The sequence below is a fragment of the Dermacentor andersoni genome, chromosome 3, assembly GCF_023375885.2.
Source record: "Dermacentor andersoni chromosome 3, qqDerAnde1_hic_scaffold, whole genome shotgun sequence".
Classification (NCBI taxonomy): domain Eukaryota; kingdom Metazoa; phylum Arthropoda; class Arachnida; order Ixodida; family Ixodidae; genus Dermacentor; species Dermacentor andersoni.
Window position 1 is genome coordinate 127596985 of NC_092816.1, and position 18772 is coordinate 127615756.

Genomic DNA, 18772 nt, shown 5'->3' on the forward strand with positions numbered 1-18772 from the left:
AAATACAAAATTGAACACCGCGCAACGGCTGTGCCTGGGCCAAGCATAGTTGATGCGAGGAGCATAAATATTAGTCCGCGCATGTTATCTAAAATTGTAGCTTTATCAATGCAATCGACAGCGTACGCCCGCACGAATATATTTATTTCTTTCGTTACAAAAATTTTCGTAACACAGGACCAGTGGGAGTCCCAGCGGACAAGCCGAAGTCCTGAGGACCAGCTATGGCTGGTGAACACAAGGTCTAGGCTATCACCGCAGGCTATTTCAAATAGGGTTGCCACCCACCTCTGGCCTCCAGCAGCTTGGCCTCTGTAATCAAGCTGATTCACTCAGTCTAATTTTTTCTTGCTTGCTGCCCCTTTCACTGTTGCGCGAACAAAGCGTCGTGAAAAATTGAATCACACGCCTTTCTGCCTTTCTTTATTCAATAACCGTCAAGCTTTTCAATTTGCACGCTTCTCGCAAGTGTTATTATTCGTGGATATAAAAGACCTCCGGTCTCTCCCACTTAAGGCCAGATGTGAATAGAACAACGCACCCACACACATCCCGCTTTACAATTGTGATATTTCCACTCGCGCTGCTTTGCTTCCTCTCAATTCTCTTTTTTGCACATTACTTCCAAATTTATGCATGCAAAACGGAAGCTAAAGCGTTGCCTACGTAAACTTTTTTGTATAAATTCTTGCTGCTTAAAACATTGGTAGCGCTAATGCTGGGGAAGAGAACTGTAAATGACTAAAAACCAAATGAAGCTTAAGCGTACTTTACTGTATTTCAAACGCCTGTCTGAACAAAGTACACTTCCTGATTTAAAACGCCAAAATAAACAAAAAAAGCAATGGTCGAGCTGCCGCCAATAAAGAAGTCGACCCGAGTGAAGTGTTGCGAAGAAACATATGTCACTTTTTCCCTACGCGAAAGTTTCCAGTCGCTCTCCGCTGCTTGTCGTCAGCTTCTATAAACGATGAAATCATACATTGCTGCCTTTCCACCGCGACAACAAGCATAATAGTACCTAAGAACAGTGTTTCTGTTTCCGCCTTTTTTTATTTTTTTCATTTACTGCCTTGTGCGTGGCAGCGTAGTGGCGATTTGAGAATTGCGAGGCGTTCAGCGCATGCCGTGATAAAACATCCTTTTTCACTTCAAACCTGAACCTGGATCAGCTATTTCAAGGCGTGGCCTCTAGATAGCGAGCATTTACTTGGAGTCGCGGATTCGCTCCTCCCTAAAGGGAGCCTATAATTAACTCTAGTCGAAAATAAAGTGCCTCTTTAGTCGGAAAAGTCTCATAGCTCCCTCTCCCGAGCCCCTCCCATGTGCATTACACATATTTCCAACCACCCTCTGACACGGCGTGCAAGACAGCAACAGCAGCTGCAGCAGCAGTGGGAAAGTCAAATGAAGAGGCAATTGAAGCTTGACTTCAAGAAAAAGCGCAGCTCCCACGCATAGTGCGAGACAATCGTATACGACGCATTTCGCAGGAAGCTGGCAATCTAGCATATCTCATACATACTCATCGTGTAGATCATGTTAATTAGCGCAAGAATTCAACTGAACAATCAATTTTTTCAAAATGTCTTTTTTTCTCGCGGACCATAACATAACTCCTCTTTAACAGGACCCAGTATGTAGCTACTAACCAATTTTCGTCCAGACCTTGTTCCGTAACCTGCGGTGTACCACAAGGCTCGGTACTCGGTCCATTGCTTTTTCTAATCTACATTAATGACCTTCCTGACTGTATCTCTAATTCAACCATTAGGCTGTTCGCGGACAATTGTGCCATCTATCGCACAATAACTAACATCAGTGATTCTGGTAAGCTACAGAGCGACCTAGATAGCGTATACAACTGATGCAACAAATGGCTAATGCAGCTTAACACTGCGATGGGGGCGAAATGCGAAAACACCCGTGTACTTAGATTTAGGTGCACGTTAAAGAACCCCAGGTGGTCAAAATTTCCGGAGTCCTCCAATACGGCGTGCCTCATAATCAGAAAGTGGTTTTGGCACGTAAAACACCATAATTAAATTAAATGCAGCTTAACACAACTAAATGCAAAAGTATGCGCGGTTCCTCTAGCTCTTCCTCTTGTGATGTATTCCCATAGTATATTAACGTTACTACCTTGTCAGTTGTTAACTCCTATTAATATCTCGGCCTGTATGTTACTAGCAACCTTTCATGGAATATGCATGTAGCATATGTCACTAACAATGCTAACCGAACGTTAGGCTATTTGAGGCGAAACTTTGCGTCAGCACCCACCTCGCTAACGTTTACTCTATACAAAGCACTCGTCCATCCAAAATTAGAGTATGCTTGTACCATATGGGATCCTGCTCATGCCAATCTTGCCACTTCCCTTGAAAGCATTCAGCTTCACCCGTTTCATTCTCTCAAATTATTCTCGTCATTCTAACGTCAGGTCCATGAAAACAACACTAGATCTACCTGACCTTTGGTTACGTCGCAAGTACTTTCATAGAATATATTACTTCAACACTTCTCTTAAAGAAAATCTTTTCACCGCTAAGTTACATCTCATCTCACATCGACCATCAACACAAAATTGAAGTGCCATCTTGTCAAACTAACTTGTGCCATTCTTCCTTTTTGCGAAGAACAGCCATTGAATGGAACAGCCTTCCCGCCTCTACAGTCTCAATTTGTGACTCTACTAACTTCAAGATCGCCATTAAAAGTGCTTTATAGCTTTATTTTCTATTATTGCCCTGTACTGCAATTATTGTATATTTTACCACTCTGTTCTGTTGTGCCTGCCAGACCTTGAAAGTATGTAAAATAAATAAATAAATAAATAAATAAATAAATAAATAAATAAATAAATAATCGAATCGACTACCGCGTGACGCTTCTACAGTCTCACCCAGTGATCCATTTGCTTTTTGTGGCGGTCATGTGCAATGATCGCTTGTTTCAATGGTTTGTAAACGCTGTGTTAGTTACCTATTTATTACGGCGTAATGATGTGTTTTTTTTTCTTTATTGATCCTCGGATGGTAAGCCTAGCTTGTGCATTCTTGTAAACTCCCCCCTCTTCCCCCGTAGCTCTAGTTCCGTGGGGGTGCCCCCCTCCCCCCCTATAGGTATCTGTTAAATAAGTAAATAAATAGCATCGTTCGGCGTTCCGAGGACTACCACCGCATGTCTCAACGCGTCCGTGCAAGGTAGCGTGCCTCGATGTCCTCTACCTCCGCCGGTGGAGCAGGACATCAAGGCACCCTAGTGTAAGGCGAACAAGTGTTCGTGCAACCCGCCGTTGTGGCTTAGCGGCTATGATGTTGCGCTGATAATCACGAGGTGGCGAGATCGAATCCCGGTGGCGGTGGCCCTATTTCGATGGGGACGAAATACAAAAACGCCCGTGTCCCATGAATTGTTAAAGATCCTCAGGCAGTCAGAATTAATCCGCAGTCCTCCATTACGGTGGGCCTCACAATCAAACCGTGGTTTTGGCACGGACTACCCCAGGATTAACTTCACTTGTTTGTGTGTCGCGAGCGCGTCTGCGACGTCAAGCGCAAGGCAACGGCACGATAACGACGACGGCTTGACGACCACAGTGACAGCTTGAGGACAACGGCGACGGCAATGGCGGGGTGAACTAATTTTTGAGCTATTAAGCGAAAAATCCGGCGTTTGTAGCAGCGAAATGGCGCCTAAGTTCCCATTGTCTGCGACGTCACGTCAAGTGCGCGCCTCGACGAAGCAAAGCGGGCGAAAGGGACCATCTGCTGCCGCAATGGCGCGCCAACTGTTGTTGCATGAGAGGACAGGGCATCGCCGCCACAAAAAGTAAACTTCGCTTTCGGAATCCTGCGTAGTCCGCGCGTTCCTTGACAGCGCAAGCGTTCGCCAGCGATCTAACTTCGCCGCGGTTATCGCTATAAAAGAATTAATGTACGAAAATACTGTAGAAATTGGAACGGTAAAGCATTGGCGGTAGTGAGTTTCGAACCTACGACCCCACACTGAGAGGCCGAGTGTGTTACCCACTTGGCTAAACCAGCGCCTCCTAGATATCAGGCCTGTGCACTCAGCTTTCTGACATCATGCTACTTGGATCGAAGTTTCCATTGCCAAGCCCGGCGTGACGAAAGCGTGAATTAGTAAAGCCAAGGCGCAGAAGACCACAGACGACAGGACCTGGTCCTGTCGTTTGTCCTGGTGTCCTGGTCTTCTGCGCCTTGCCTTTATTTCACCGATAGAGTCGCGCGCGCGAGAGGTATCCGCTTACGCGACGCAAGTGTCGGCGCTGCATGTATATGGCTTTGCTTCCGCAGAGCCATGTACGTGAAGAAACTTCAAGGCGCCACCTTGCGTACATTTTTTCAATTAAAAAGCCGCTGTTTTCATAGCCTCTGATGACGCGAAAAGTAATTAATCTTGGTCACAACACAAACGCAGCAGTGAGAAGTGCAAAAAGTCGCAGAAGGTTTGTAAGGTTCAACCAAATACTATCTAAAAGAATCTGTGTTTTATTTAGATGATGACCCAAAAGACAAACCCCGACACAAGCGGCGAGCGATGAAAATGCTGAGCACGCGTATGGAGAACGTTTCCTGACCCCAAACGACGGGAGAAATGCGGGGATACTCATACCTCTTTGCTGCCATTGCATATGGCCCCTCATTAGCATAATTCGCGTGACTCGCCGCACCACAAATTACGGCGGAAAATCTCTGCAATGGCGGCGCAGCGCAACGTTACGTAACGTCAAATTGCCGGTTACGAAACAGCCTTTCCTGTGACGCTCCTCGAGACATATTCCTTCAGCCAATCATCAAGCTGACATGGTGGCTATCTTGGATTGCCTAAAACCCCTGAAGCTTCGTAAAGTGAGTGACACTCTCCTCCTCTGCTCCACCTGGTTTCTCCGCTCTTACGTGCTCCCTCATCCACTATGGCTCCGCGTACAACGCTGGAGCGTAGGAGACGATCTTTCGCAGGATGAATGGCAAGACGGTGCGCTTTAAGCGTTCGCGTTGGCTTTCTAGCTCCGAGCAAATTCGCATACAGCATTTCTGTACGGAAAGTTATACAAATTCCGTGCGGCAGCTTTTTTTGCTGTTTTGATAACTATTTTTGAAGAAGTACCTAAACGAACGGTTACGCCGTACCATGACGACTTTGAATGTATCTCGTGCGCTACAGTTAGGTATGGAGCACCTGTGTGGCGCGTGTCGCAAGATCTTGTTGCGAATGGTTGTATATAACACGTTTATGATCGAATACCGACATCCTGGCCTCCAGTAAGCCCTCAATAAACTAAATACCATGTGAATTTGTGGCGCGTCTCAGCTATAACGCACAAAGGTGGGCAGGGGGCACGATCGCTGCTCTGAAATTCGATAGAATAATACAAGCTACAGTGCTGCCAACTTGCGTGTCTTGACAATCTTCTAAACACGCGCAAAGGCTCAGCTGCGGGCGCTGGTACTATGATGTTTCTCGTACCTGAAAGTTGACAGAAATACGTGCAGCCGATGATCGAGTTGGAACTCTGCGTACATAGAAAATGAAATCAGTTTCTTAGTATTCGTTCGCGAAGCGCGAACGCGGTAACAACGCTCCATTTAGGCTCAAGCAAGAGCATAGTGACTTTACCTTGAGTAAATTATTTTTTTCAGGTTAGTGACTCATCACGAATAAGATTTCAGCGTTACCTCCTCCGTTCACCAAGTAACGTGTTTGTCGCGAACCGAGTTGCACTAAGGTTCATGCACTGAGGACGGTTGCGCTCGCTCCTAAATAACATTTGCGACATGTGACTTCAGTGAAGTGATTACGGCGCAAAGAATTGCCGCGCTATGTTGCAGCCGAAACTTCGGTGAGCAATCGTTGATATATAGGCACCAATTATTGTCTGGTTACGTAATTATATGCGCTAGCCTAAGTGCCCACAGCGAGTGCGTCTCAGATATATAGCGGCCGTACGAACTAATAGTTGAACGAAAGAGCATGCAAACGACTAAGCGAGCGTACTTACGACTAAACTAACAAGCAAACGAGTAAACTAACGAAAAAACGACGACTAAATGAGCCAGTGAACGAGTGGACTACCCCACGTTTTCTTTGCTAGGGCTGCACCACAGCATCGTTAAGGCATATAATTTTCACAAACTTTAAAGCTAACGTGAATTAGCACGTACGTCTCAAATACTTGTGATGCTGACGTTTGGCGAGGAACGCTCCCCGTAACTCGGTTTCCGGAGAGGACGCACGCTTTTCCTTCGTATCGCAAATCCACCGGGCGACCGTCAACGACGAACACGAACAAAAGAGGCAAACAAAGCTATTCGTTCTAAAGAAGCCTGGTAAACCAGGAAGCACCAGTTGGCTACTAGCTAGCTTTCTACAGCTTGAGCAGGCTAGAAGCAGCTAAAGCTATGTCAAGCTATAGTATAGACATCTTCAATATGGCTAGCACTTGATGTCTCAAAGCCGTACACTTCTAGCCATTGTGAAGACAATTACTTCGAAAAAATACGGAAATTTCGAAGGCATCGCCACGGTGGATCCAGGGAAGCCTAAAAGAAATAGAGGAGGGGGTGGAGGGGGAGGGGTGCCACACAGTCACTTTTGTAAGCGCGGAAGTTGCCGGCATGCTTCGCAAAATGTGAGGGGATAGTGGCGTAATCAGCACCACAAATGAAGCGCGCGGAAACTGATTCTTCGTAGATTTCCTATGCACATTCTAAAGTGCGCACCTTGGCGGGTTGAAATCTGGCGCCACTTCGATGGCATGCTGTGACTTGCATCCCGCAAAGGGGCGCGCAATTCATTATCAACCTAAAGAGAGAGTAAAAAAATAGCCAGCCGCGCCAGCAGAGCAGTAAAGATGGCGCTACATACAATGGTGCTTCGGTAGCAGGGTGTGAGACCGGGCTAGTTGGTATTTATTTATTTATTTATTTATTTATTTATTTATTTATTTCAAATACCCTCATCGCCCTGCGGGCATTATTGAGGGGAGTGCAACAAGACATACAATAACACAGATAACAAGAAATGGAATTACATATCACTGCATTATATAGCATAGCATTGCATGCATAGCATTACACAGCTAACTGCTCTGAGTTTTACAGATTTCACAACTTTACAGATTTCAGCAATTGTGCACATCCATGGAAAGATAAAAAAACGAGAAAAGAAAACAAGAACAAGGCAAACTAGAAATCAGCAGCACCGAGTTCATGAGGGACCATGAAACGAAGGGCACACACATCATGAAGAAGAAATGCAGACGCTTATTCTTAAAATGCTCGAGATCGTCTGCGAGTCCCACATCTGCTGGCAAGTGCTTCCACTCGGATTTAAGCGAGCGGTAGTGTGACAAGGTGGAACGCTCACTTTGCGTGGATGGTGAATGCGCGAGGAAACAAACATAGGTGGGTGGAAGGAGCAAAGCGTTTTTCAAAACAGGATTCAGATTGTAGATCTTAAAAAAAAGAAAGAGTCGTGAAATTTTTCTGCGCAATGAAAGTAATGGTAGTGACAACGTGCTTTTCATTAGCATGACACTTGATGTGCGGTCATAGTTGCGAAGGATAAAACGAGCGGCACGGTTCTGAACAGCTTCCAACACAGATATAAGTGACTTAGCTTGAGGGTCCCATAACGACGCGGCGTATTCAAGCTTTGAACGAACCAGTGTTTTTTAAAGGAGGAGCTTGACTGAAATGGTTGCATTACAAAAGTTTCTTTTTATGTAACCGAGCAGGCGGTTCGCGTTTCCAGTAATGTAGGTGATATGCTGGTTACAGGATAAATTTGATGTCAGATGTACACCCAGGTATTTATACGAGGTAACCGGGGCTAACGAAGCATTGTTGATGCTGTAAGAGACTGGTGGCGAGACGCCTTGATGTCAAAAGCGCCTGGATTTGTATTTTGATGCGTTTAAAACGATTTTCTATTTAGTACACCAGTCAGTAACGCAGTCAAGATCTGCCTGCAATAAGTGGACATTTTACGGTATGGTATGCCTGTCGCCAGATTTATTGAGTGGAATCACTTTAGCCAGTTTCCATTCGTGCGGTATATCTCCTGTTTCAAGCGATTGCTCACATATATTCAGTAAAAAAAATTGCGGAGTAAACTTTAGTATTCTTGAGGACTTTGGTGGTAATGTTATCAGCCCCGCAAAAAGAGGAGATTTTCAAATTGTTAATTATGTTGATAATTCCGTCATTACTAAACCTGACAGGGTCCGTGGAAAAGCTTGTGTTACATGCATAGTCTCTAACATTTCACTTGTCTTTGTCTCCCTTTTGTGCCCCGCGTCTGCCCTTGCGCTAGTCACTTCAACTTCTGTAGTGCCGCTTCGCGCTCTTTTTTGCCGATTTTGAAACTTTCGGCAGCGGGTCGTTCGTGCTTTCCCTTTTTTAAAGTGATATTGAGTTTTTGTGTGGAGAACTTCGAATCCTCTTTGCAAGAACGGCAGCAACGACACCTTTTTATTGGGATTCGGTGAGTGATTTTATTATATGATTGAATGGTTCCTACTTCGATGGAAATCATTTGCAAAACTTGAACGGGACTTAACGTTTTGGATCGTCGCGTTCACGCAGTTGTTGATGGTGTCTGTTTCAGATTGCAAGGTTTCTTAAGTATATTAGCAGCATTTTTTTCCTTTTGCCACTTTGCAACTTGAATATGGGTCCGGCTTTCTGTCTGCGATGAGAGCTGTGTAATTCCGTTACCGACTCGATACGCAGTTGCGATAATATGTTTCACTATGTACTCTAATGAAACATGGTCGTGTAAATAACTATCGCAGGCTGCTACTGCAAAGGAAAAATAAGCGAAACCCAAAAAAATATCGCATGAAAGTCGCCTCAACACCATTTATTGACCTTCTAAATGGTAAAAAACTGCCAATAGCCCCACATTTAGGTCAAGGAAGTGTCCACTCCACTATTAGACATGATGGCAATGCAGATAACACCAACCGGAGGAAACAAAGAATTGCTATCACCGAAGATAACGGCCGCCTGTAGCTGAGATATCTTTTATATAATGATTACAGTAAAGAGCAGAAGATTGCGACGCTGTTTCAAAGGAAGCCAAAATTAAGGGAGTAAAACAAGATCGTCAGAGCTCATGAGCATGTATGCGCAACTTTTCATGAAAATTAAACATTTAAGCAGTTCGAAAATCTGATGGGCACTGCATGCTATATTGAGTGCAAAAAATTATCACTTTTACACTAACGGTGTAAAGGAAACTTGCTAAATGAAACTTGCAATTTCAATATTGCTGTGTGAAATATAAAAAGCCTGTCTGCAAATTATGGTGAACCTTAAATTACGTTTGCATGTATTGTTCTGGTTGAATGAACATAATTCATTCTAAAAAATTCTTTACGTAAGATACCTTAACCGTCAGTTCGCCTTCATTCTGTTTTTACTGAATGGTTTCTGCGCTGCGCTATCCCATGTAACTGGCAAGACAGCCGTGTTGCTTGCAATGTTGTCACAGAGTAGTGTGTAGTCAATATAGTCTGCATCTTTTGCCATTTTTGTGGTGCCGAGCATATGAATAATTTGTTTTTATATTTATGAGCACCTGTCTTCACTCGGAGGTCGCATTTCAAGTTCTGTGTAAGCTATGAATGTTTATATAAAGTTCTACCTTTCTCACTGCAAGAGTAAAAGCTTGGATGAAGCGATTCACAGCTGTCATAGAATGTCAACTTGTAGTAATCTGCGGTTAATTAGTATGCAAAGAGAAAGCAATGACAACAAATTTGAGACAAGAAACAAAGCTACAAAAAAGTCTATTTTTTTGTTGAATAGTGAGGTACCACATTTAAACTGTTTTCTTTAGATAGGCCAGTGCAGCTTAAGGGTGTTGATAGCCAATGTGCTATATTTAGGTATTGTAATTTAATTAGTTGTTTCTGTTACCTGCATCGGCTGATCAATGTTTTCTGAATTTCAGAGGTGCTAGGAACGACCCATCGTGTGCTAATTGCTGTCAAGCTCTATGAAAACATTGCCACACTTGCTTACAACACTGCTGCCTGAGCATCATCAATCCCTGAAAAGTAAATGCGATGAATTTTTATTATCTTCATTACATAGAATTCGTGCTGGGTTTTCTGGCATATACAAAGTGATCTATGCTTGCAGTTAATGGCGCAGAACCTCTAGCTGTTTAATTTAGTTATAAATATAAGCCTTGACTCTAGCTTGCCAAACTGCAATTCTTAAATGCGGTCAGTAAGGAAAATGGCTTTCTATTTTGAAATTTACAAATCCCAATGTGAATTAGACATCAGAGCAAGGGTGATAAGGTTGTTTGGGATTATTTGTGCTGACGAGAGAGTACTTCGTTTTTTTATTTTAGGAGTTTACCACAAAATATTTTCCTTATTTTTATACCAAGAATGAATAGCTGTCAACTCAGTAATTATGCTATGAATCCTAAATTGGCTTTTTAATTCATAAAAAAATGTCATGAATTCAAACATTACCTTTTAGAGTTACAGCTGAAAACATGCGCGAAGTTTATTGTGGCTGTGAACGCGAAACAGAAGTCCATTCACGTCACCAATACTAGGAGACGAGTAGTTACATAGAAAGGAATAATTTCAGCGGCGAGTGCCGCGAATGGGGCACCCGACCGCAACTTCCTGCTTTTTCCTGATGATTTCAATAACGTCCACGCATCACGCATTTCATCATGAAGCTCCCGAGTACTGACACACCTTGTGAAAAGGTTCTCAATATCTCTGATAAATCTAAAGAGATGGTCAGACGGGTACAGCAAAACTCCGCTGTCCCGCACCTAGACGTGTGTAATCAGCTGCACTCAGCCGGCTAACATATTCTTTCTTGGTTAGCAGAATATCGCGACAGCGTTCACACTTTCTGTTCAGAACAAACTTCCAGGTCACATAGCCGCAAATGTAAAAAAAAGCCTTTCATCACTCTTTTAAGACACGTGTTCGGCGTGATCCGGTTCTGCACCGGACTGGTTGCCTTCTTCTATCAGCCTTTCGATCAAGCCACATTTTCTGGCTTTGCATCTCCTGCATCATCTTGAAATCATCATTGGCTCTGAATTGATGCAATGAGGCAATGCCTAGCAATGCGGAAGAAGCGCATAACTGTGGAATGAGCGAAGAGAAGGAACTGCAATGTGGCAATGATATTACTCCGTATTATAGCTCAATATGAGATGCGAGAAAGGTTAGGAGTCTGCATGTGATGATGTAATGAGGAGACGGCATTACTATGATTACGCCGTATGTCAAAAAAGGTGCAGGGGCTTTACTTTACGCATGATAGGACAATGAGAAGAGAGAAAATAGCGAGGTCTGGAGGTCTTATGACGCGAAGACATCTGGTCAACCCACCAGAAGCATTGAATCTTACATCTGCGTCATCTGCATTTGTCCGGCCTCTCCTCCGTTTAGAAAATTTTCAATTTAAACACAAATTTATTTTTTTCTAGATTGAAATGAATATATACCTATTACTGGGGCGGCCGTTTACGCATTTATTATGCGAAAGTTCAACTGTTACAACAGCTTTTTATATAATCCTTGAGTCCTCAGATAAATCATCAACATGTAACTTGTCTCAAGCTATCATATGCAACTGGCCTGCCAGTGGCATAAGCGTAATTTACTACCTGACGTAGGATTGACAGGTAAACTAGCAAGCATTTATTGGGCATGACATTGTTATGTGTGTTTGCAAAAAATTACCACCCTTGATGCACTGCAAAATAAAGTTTACGTCTTCATAAGTTGTCTCTTTTCATTATGTAATTACAACTACGTAATAATTGATCAGCAAGTACAGTTGCTATGTACGAACCGGCGAGCATAAAGAATAAATTGCTAAATTTACTTTCATGTTAAGAAGGAAACAGAAGAGCGTGGGAGGCGGACTTGTAGAGCAAATCCAACGCATGAAATAAAACGAAGTAAATGAAAGGTGCAAATCGTTAGCATGATCAAGCCGTTCATATCTGCTTCGTTCTCCTGGTTATGCGTGTCATACCGTGCTTATTCTATTTTCCAGCTCGTTTACGTTCGTCATGCCACACTTAACTAAACGCCTCTGCTCACTATGCATTGCGTGCTGAATGTGGGCCAGAAACAGTCCCACAAGTACGGACAAACCGTGGTGACAAACCTCCAAGCATAGAAGGAAATATACAAAATCCCCGTTTTTACAGGACACAAACGTGTTCTTTGTGTGGCGAGTCGTTGTAGTATTATCTTGCAGTTACGTAGTGCATTATAGGCGCCTACTTATCGCAATGTTGGGTAAAGCGACCAAATATCAAGCGCATAGCAGACGCCCGCCGCTTTGGCGCAGCTTCCCCAGTGGAGACAGACCGCAGGTGCGGCAAAGCAGCACGGCGCCGTGGCAGTTCTCTAGAAAAGCTTCACCCTCCCAGAAATCTAGGTCACCCTAGCACGGTTTGGTCTAATCAGGAACGCGGCGCAAGATCGGATCATAAATGGGCATAACCGTCTTATGCGCGCACCTGCAAGTACCCGGTGTTGTGATCGGCCGTTCACCTCGCGACACCCTTCGGTCACGGTTCGCACGATTGTGGAGATCGGGCCGACGAGGATGAATTAGGACGCGCCCGGGAATACCTCGTTCATGAGAGGTTTCAGCGATTAGCAAAGATAGAGCTGTCACCTGTCAGTAGCACAAACTGGCGTGTCCAAGCCAGAGATGCGCTCAGTATGACCCGGCCACAACCCCACAGAGTACGGCATGTCCAAGGCAGAGGTGCGCTCAGTATGACCCGGCCACCACCCCTGAGAGTATGGCGTGTCCAAGGCAGAGGTGCGCTCAGTATGACCCGGCCACCACCCCTCAGAGTATGGCGTGTCCAAGGCAGAGATGCGCTCAGTATGACCCGGCCACCACCCCTCAGAGTATGGTGTGTCCAAGGCAGAGATGCGCTCAGTATGACCCGGCCCCCACCCCTCAGAGTATGGTGTGTCCAAGGCAGAGATGCGCTCAGTATGACCCGGCCCCCACCCCTCAGAGTATGGCGTGTCCAAGGCAGAGATGCGCTCAGTGTGACCCGGCCACAACCCCTCAGAGTTTGGTGTGTCCAAGGCAGAGATGCGCTCGGTATGACCTGGCCACCACCCCTCAGAGTATGGCGTGTCCAAAGCAGAGATGCGCTCAGCATGACCCGGCCACCACCCCTCACAGTATGGTGTGTCCAAGGCAGCGATGCGCTCAGAATGACACGGCCACCACCCCTCAGAGTATGGCGTGTCCAAGGCAGAGATGCGCTCAGTATGATCCGGCCACCACTCCTCAGAGTATGGCTTGTCCAAGGCAGAGATGGCGCAGAAAACCCATAAATTAATTAAACACAAAGATTGCATGACTTACAAGAGTCGTCTTTCGGCGAATCGTCGGCGCCTTAAAGCTGAGGAGATTTTCTCGACCCTTTGGCGCCGTATGCAAAGGTCTTCCCATTCCTGATTTTGAATGTCTCTGCGCTTTGCGCTCGCGCTAACAATTGTGACAGAAGCGAAGCGTAACATTATCTATGGTGGAAATTAATGTCTATGCGGAACAGTTTCTGTGAACAATTCTTTTTAAAACCTGCATAGGGATTTTGGTTGAATAATCTCAGAGCATCATTGTGCATCCTCTCATTGTGTATTTCGTGATTTCTATGTTTTACTCATATCAGGGGTACTGCTACTAATAATTTAATCTAGTAATTCTGCTAATGTTTCAGGGTTTTCCATTGTATAAATTACTTGATTGTGCTTCTTTTGTATTTATATCTGTGCCATCCCTGCAACCACATCTTGTGAGATCGGGAGTATTTCTAAAGAAATTAATAAATGTTAGGCGACTTTCGTTCGCCTGCTTGAACGCATTCAATCCGCGCTTTTTTGGCTACAGGAAAGGATTTATTTTTCTACCCTTGGCCCGCCTAACAACGAGAATTCAGCGGAAGAGGCATTCGTACAATAAATGCCGTGAACACGAAAAAACTGTATAAACTAGAGTAGTGTGGTAAGTGCAAGTTTCGCAGGCCTGGAGAAGGTGACCTGGCTTCAAATCACTTCCGACTAGGTGAAGACATCCAGCACAATGCGACAAAAGAAAAAAAAAATGAAGAAGAGCAGATATTCTGCCGAAATGCACTGAAATCACTTGCTTCGGGCACGTTAACAGCGCTCTCTCATTGTTTCTCAAGTATTACACAATATAAAATACGTTAAATACACGTGCGCAAACAGCAGAACCTATTACTTAATGCCTCAACTCACGCACCTCTATGGAAGGTGCTCTACGCCTCCTGAGCGCGGAAACTGGGAGGGCGAGTGTCAACTGCCGAGAGGAAGCCCGCAAGGCGTTTGGGATGAGGAGATATGTCTCTACGCTGAGTTCTTTCAGTCCTAAAGAAAGTAGTTAATTGGAACTTCTTGCAGATTTTATTTCACTTTGTTACCAAAGCAGTTTTGAACGCAAATATCACAAACATGGTGAACAGCCCAATATACCTGTAATCCTAGAATTTACACCGGTAGCACGTCGAACTGAGCATAATAGAATCCGCTGGCTTTTATGTTTGTGTTGTCGTTTGAGGCTATTCTTGTGGTTCTGCCAAGCGTCATTTGAAAAGTAGCACTGCTAAGCTAGAGGACACGTTTTGATGGTGATGACGGCCACATCTTGATGGGGGCGGAATGCCAGAACCTTAGGTGTTCAATGTTAATCCGGAGTCCGGCACTGCGGCGTGCCTCTTAATCATATCGTAGTTTTGGAAGGTAACACCTCGGAAATTATTATGTGAGAAGTTCGATGAACCATGCGTAAATCACATACCATAAAGGAGAAATCTTAATATACCCCCTCTCCCTCAGAGGTAGCCTCCTCTCTTGCTACGCCTACGATCACCGGAAAAGTACTTGGCCGAGTTCCAGTGGCGTGCTTGTCAGCCTGAGTCGTGAAGATGATTATTTGGTTTTGTTTCTCGCGGGGCCACATAAAATCTGGTGTCGGCGCTGTCGGCGTCTGTTGGCCATGAGTGAAAATTTCTGATGAAGGCAAGAAATAAATAGTCGTTAACCTGAAAATAAAATACCGGGCCAGAGATCCAACCCCAGGAACTATAGGTTGCGAGACCAGCGCGTTAACCCATACAGTCACTGTCTTTTTTTTTCATTATTGCCGAATTCAGCAACTGTTGGTCGATGATGTGCACTCTCTCAAACGGGGTTTTATATGATGAAGTTCGGACGAGACATACGCATGTGCCTTCGATGCTGCGTCCACTTCCTCTTAAACAGGGTCCCGCCAACAACAGCCTCCCATGATTTCCGATGCGAGCGTAGGACGTTTACGCTATTGCGCTCCACTCTTAAAGGGAACTTTAAACGTCTTCAATTGCTGTGCTAGCTGTGATATGCTCACCCACGTCAATATTCATGTCTACTCACGCTCACTCACTCACCTTCGTACTCACGTCTACTAACACTCACGAGCCATTACTCACATTCATACCGTCATTCACACTCATATTCAGTCACCTCAGCTCACAAGCACTCACTCACAGTAACATTCACCCGCACTCAATAACTCAGGATCACGCTTATCTCCACTCACCCAAATTCACACTCAAGTGCACTCATACTCATGTTCACACTCATGTCCACTAACTCACAAACACCACGTTCGTACTCATTTCCACTCACACTCACAAGCACTCACTCACGTTCACACTCACCTGCACTCACGTTCACGCTCAGCCGCACTCACACTCACAGGCATTCACTCACGTTCACAGTACTCAGTCACATTCACACTCACCTCCACTCATACTCACTGGCACTCGCTCGCACTCCCCTTCATTTAGAGTCACTGGCACTCGCTCGCACTCGCACTTACCTACGCTCACGCTCATTGACACTCACTCGCACTCACCTCCGCTGACACTCACTGATACTCACTCGCGCTCGCACTCACCTCCGCTCACACTCACTTGCACTCACTCACACTCGCACTCATTTCCGCTCACTCACTAGCACTAACTCACACTCGCACTCACCTCCACTCACACTCGCTGGCACTGAGTGGCGGAGCCAGAAATATCGTTCGCTGGGGGGGGGGGGGGAGGCTCGCGTTGCAGCTCGGCCTCCTCCTTACAGAATTTGTCGAGGGATCAAATACATGAATAATAGCTGCATTGCCATTGCCAAAGATGCTGCAAACGAATTCGTGAACGCTACGTCAGGGTGTGCACCCTGTTTAAGCTTGGGACGGCCTTCATGGAACACGAACTCGTGCTCCATGAAGAGTCGGACATAGACCACGTCCTGATCGAAGTGATGTCGAGTAGTGGAAGAAGAAAGACCGGCCTGTTCGTGCTCAGCGTATATAGCTCCCCCTCGCAAAGATACTGCACTCACACTTTCGACGCCCTCTTTCGCGGAACGATGGCCAAGGCCACTTCCAATCCCTTGCTGATATGTGGAGACAAACGCGCCGCACACGCAATGAGGATATGGAGCCGACTCGCTGAAAAGGAAGAGGCTAGACGGATTGATGGACGAGCTCGGCCTGACTGTACTCAACGAACCGGGGTCGCTATCCAGGATCGGACAGGGAGTGTGCCGCGACACATCCCCCGACCTCTCCGTCTGGTCGGGCGCGGGCGTGGTCACTTGGCCGAACTCCTTTGAGGATCTGGGGAGTGACCACAGGATCCTGTGCGTGACCGTGGGAGAGGATAGAAGCGAGGAAGACGTCTACCAAAAGGCCAGAATCGTGGACTGGGACAGATTTAGGAAAAATAGAGAACGAGACAAGAAGGAGGGCCCGATCGAAGACATCAGCGAATGTTGCAGAAAACTAACTACTCGTGGCCGTAGAGAAAGCGACCGATGAGATCGAACAGATGCAATGACGACAAGAACCCCCCAGAGAAGAAGGAGACAGATCCCGCGGAGTGGGGGACGACGGCGCTCCCCAACCGTCCAGAGTGGACAGCCGGCTGGCACATTTCGTTGCGGCCAAGAAATCTATGCAACGGAGAGCGAGTAAGAAAATCTCAACAGGAAGATACACAAGAACATCACCCAAATGAACCGGTAGATCGAGACGCATTGCACCCGCCTGTGCGAGCAAGAATGGCAGGAGCTGTGGGACACGATGAACGGGAACATGAGCACGGGACGCACCTGGAAGATTCTCAGGCAGCTGCTCGTCCCGGCAAGCACCAGAACGGCGACCTGTACAGAGATCGCCAAGCTGCGACACAAGTACAAGGACGAGTGGAGGCCTTCGCGGAAGAGATCGTGCAGACGCACCTCGCTCGACCGGTAGGGCAGAGTCACCCAGAGTACCGGCGGGCTCCCAACGAGGAGCTGGCTGCGGACTTTTCCGTACAGGAAATTAGAACGGTCCTCCTGCTATTGAAGACCAAATCGGCGCCCGGTCCTGAGAGGATCACCAACAAAATACTGACGAACCTGAACGATGACGCCATCGAGAAGCTCTGCGAGTACATCAACGCGTGTCGGAAGGAGGGCCGAATTCCTCAAGAGTGGAAGGCTGCGGACGTTATACTCATACCAAAGTCAGGCCAACCGCTAGAGGTCCGAAATATGAGGCCGATCTCCCTCACGTCCTGCGTCGGGAAAGTCATGGCGCATGCCTGCCTCAACAGGGTGACGATGCTCCTCAAGAAGGACGCCTACGGCACCCTCATCATCGGTTTCCTGAAGGGACTTTGCACGCAGGACGCCAAGCTGCAGATCAGGTAACAGGTCGTGAACGCTTCGAGCACGCACGTGCGCGCCCTGCTCGGGCTAGACCTGAAGAACGCCTTCGACACTGTGAAGCACATGGCCATACTGGACAAGATCAGCCGATTCGATCTCGGGGCCAAGTTCCACCGATATGTCAGCAGCTTCCTGAATGGGCAGGAGGCGACAGTCAACATCGACGGGGCCCCGTCGCGAACGGTCTGAGTGGGTGGTGTGGGAACGCCGCAGGGCTCCGTACCCCCATGCTTTTCAACCTCTTCATGATCGGCCTGCCGGAGCATCTCGACGCGATAGAGGTCATCACTCATACGATCTACGCTGAAGACGTGTCGGTGTGGACCACGGAGAACACGAGGGTCAGCGAAATGCAAGACCGGCTGCAGCGGCCGTCTCGGAGGTGGAGCGGCACCTCGAAGACGCGGGACTCGTCTGCTAACCCGACAAGTAAGAGATCCTGCTTCAGAGACCACGCAAGAAAGGACCCCTCCCGCAGGACGTGCTAGACGCCCGTCATTTGGGCGTCCGTGTCACGACGAGGGAGGGGACCCGAATACCGACGGTTTCTAAGTTGCTAGTGCTCGGCCTGCGGCTGCAAAAGGACGGTGCCAACCGCGATGTCCAGGAGTTTCCCGCCACGTACCGAGAAGTGCTTGGTCACTACAGGAAAGAACGAAGGAAATATACACAACCCCACGGGCGGCTGGATAGGTCCCAGGCGGTCGACCTCAGACGGTTGCAGACGGGCACTTTCAGCAACCCCTACCACTTGCACCGCCTGTGGTCCACGGTGCACCCGTCGCGCGGCTACCCGTGGTGCGAGCACGAACGGGCCGATATGGCCCATGAGCTTTATAAATGCCAACGCCATGAGGAAGAAGGACCAAGAGGAAGGGGGAAGACAAAAGCAGGACCCTCTGAATCGGGGCACCTCGCTGAGAGATGGCAAGC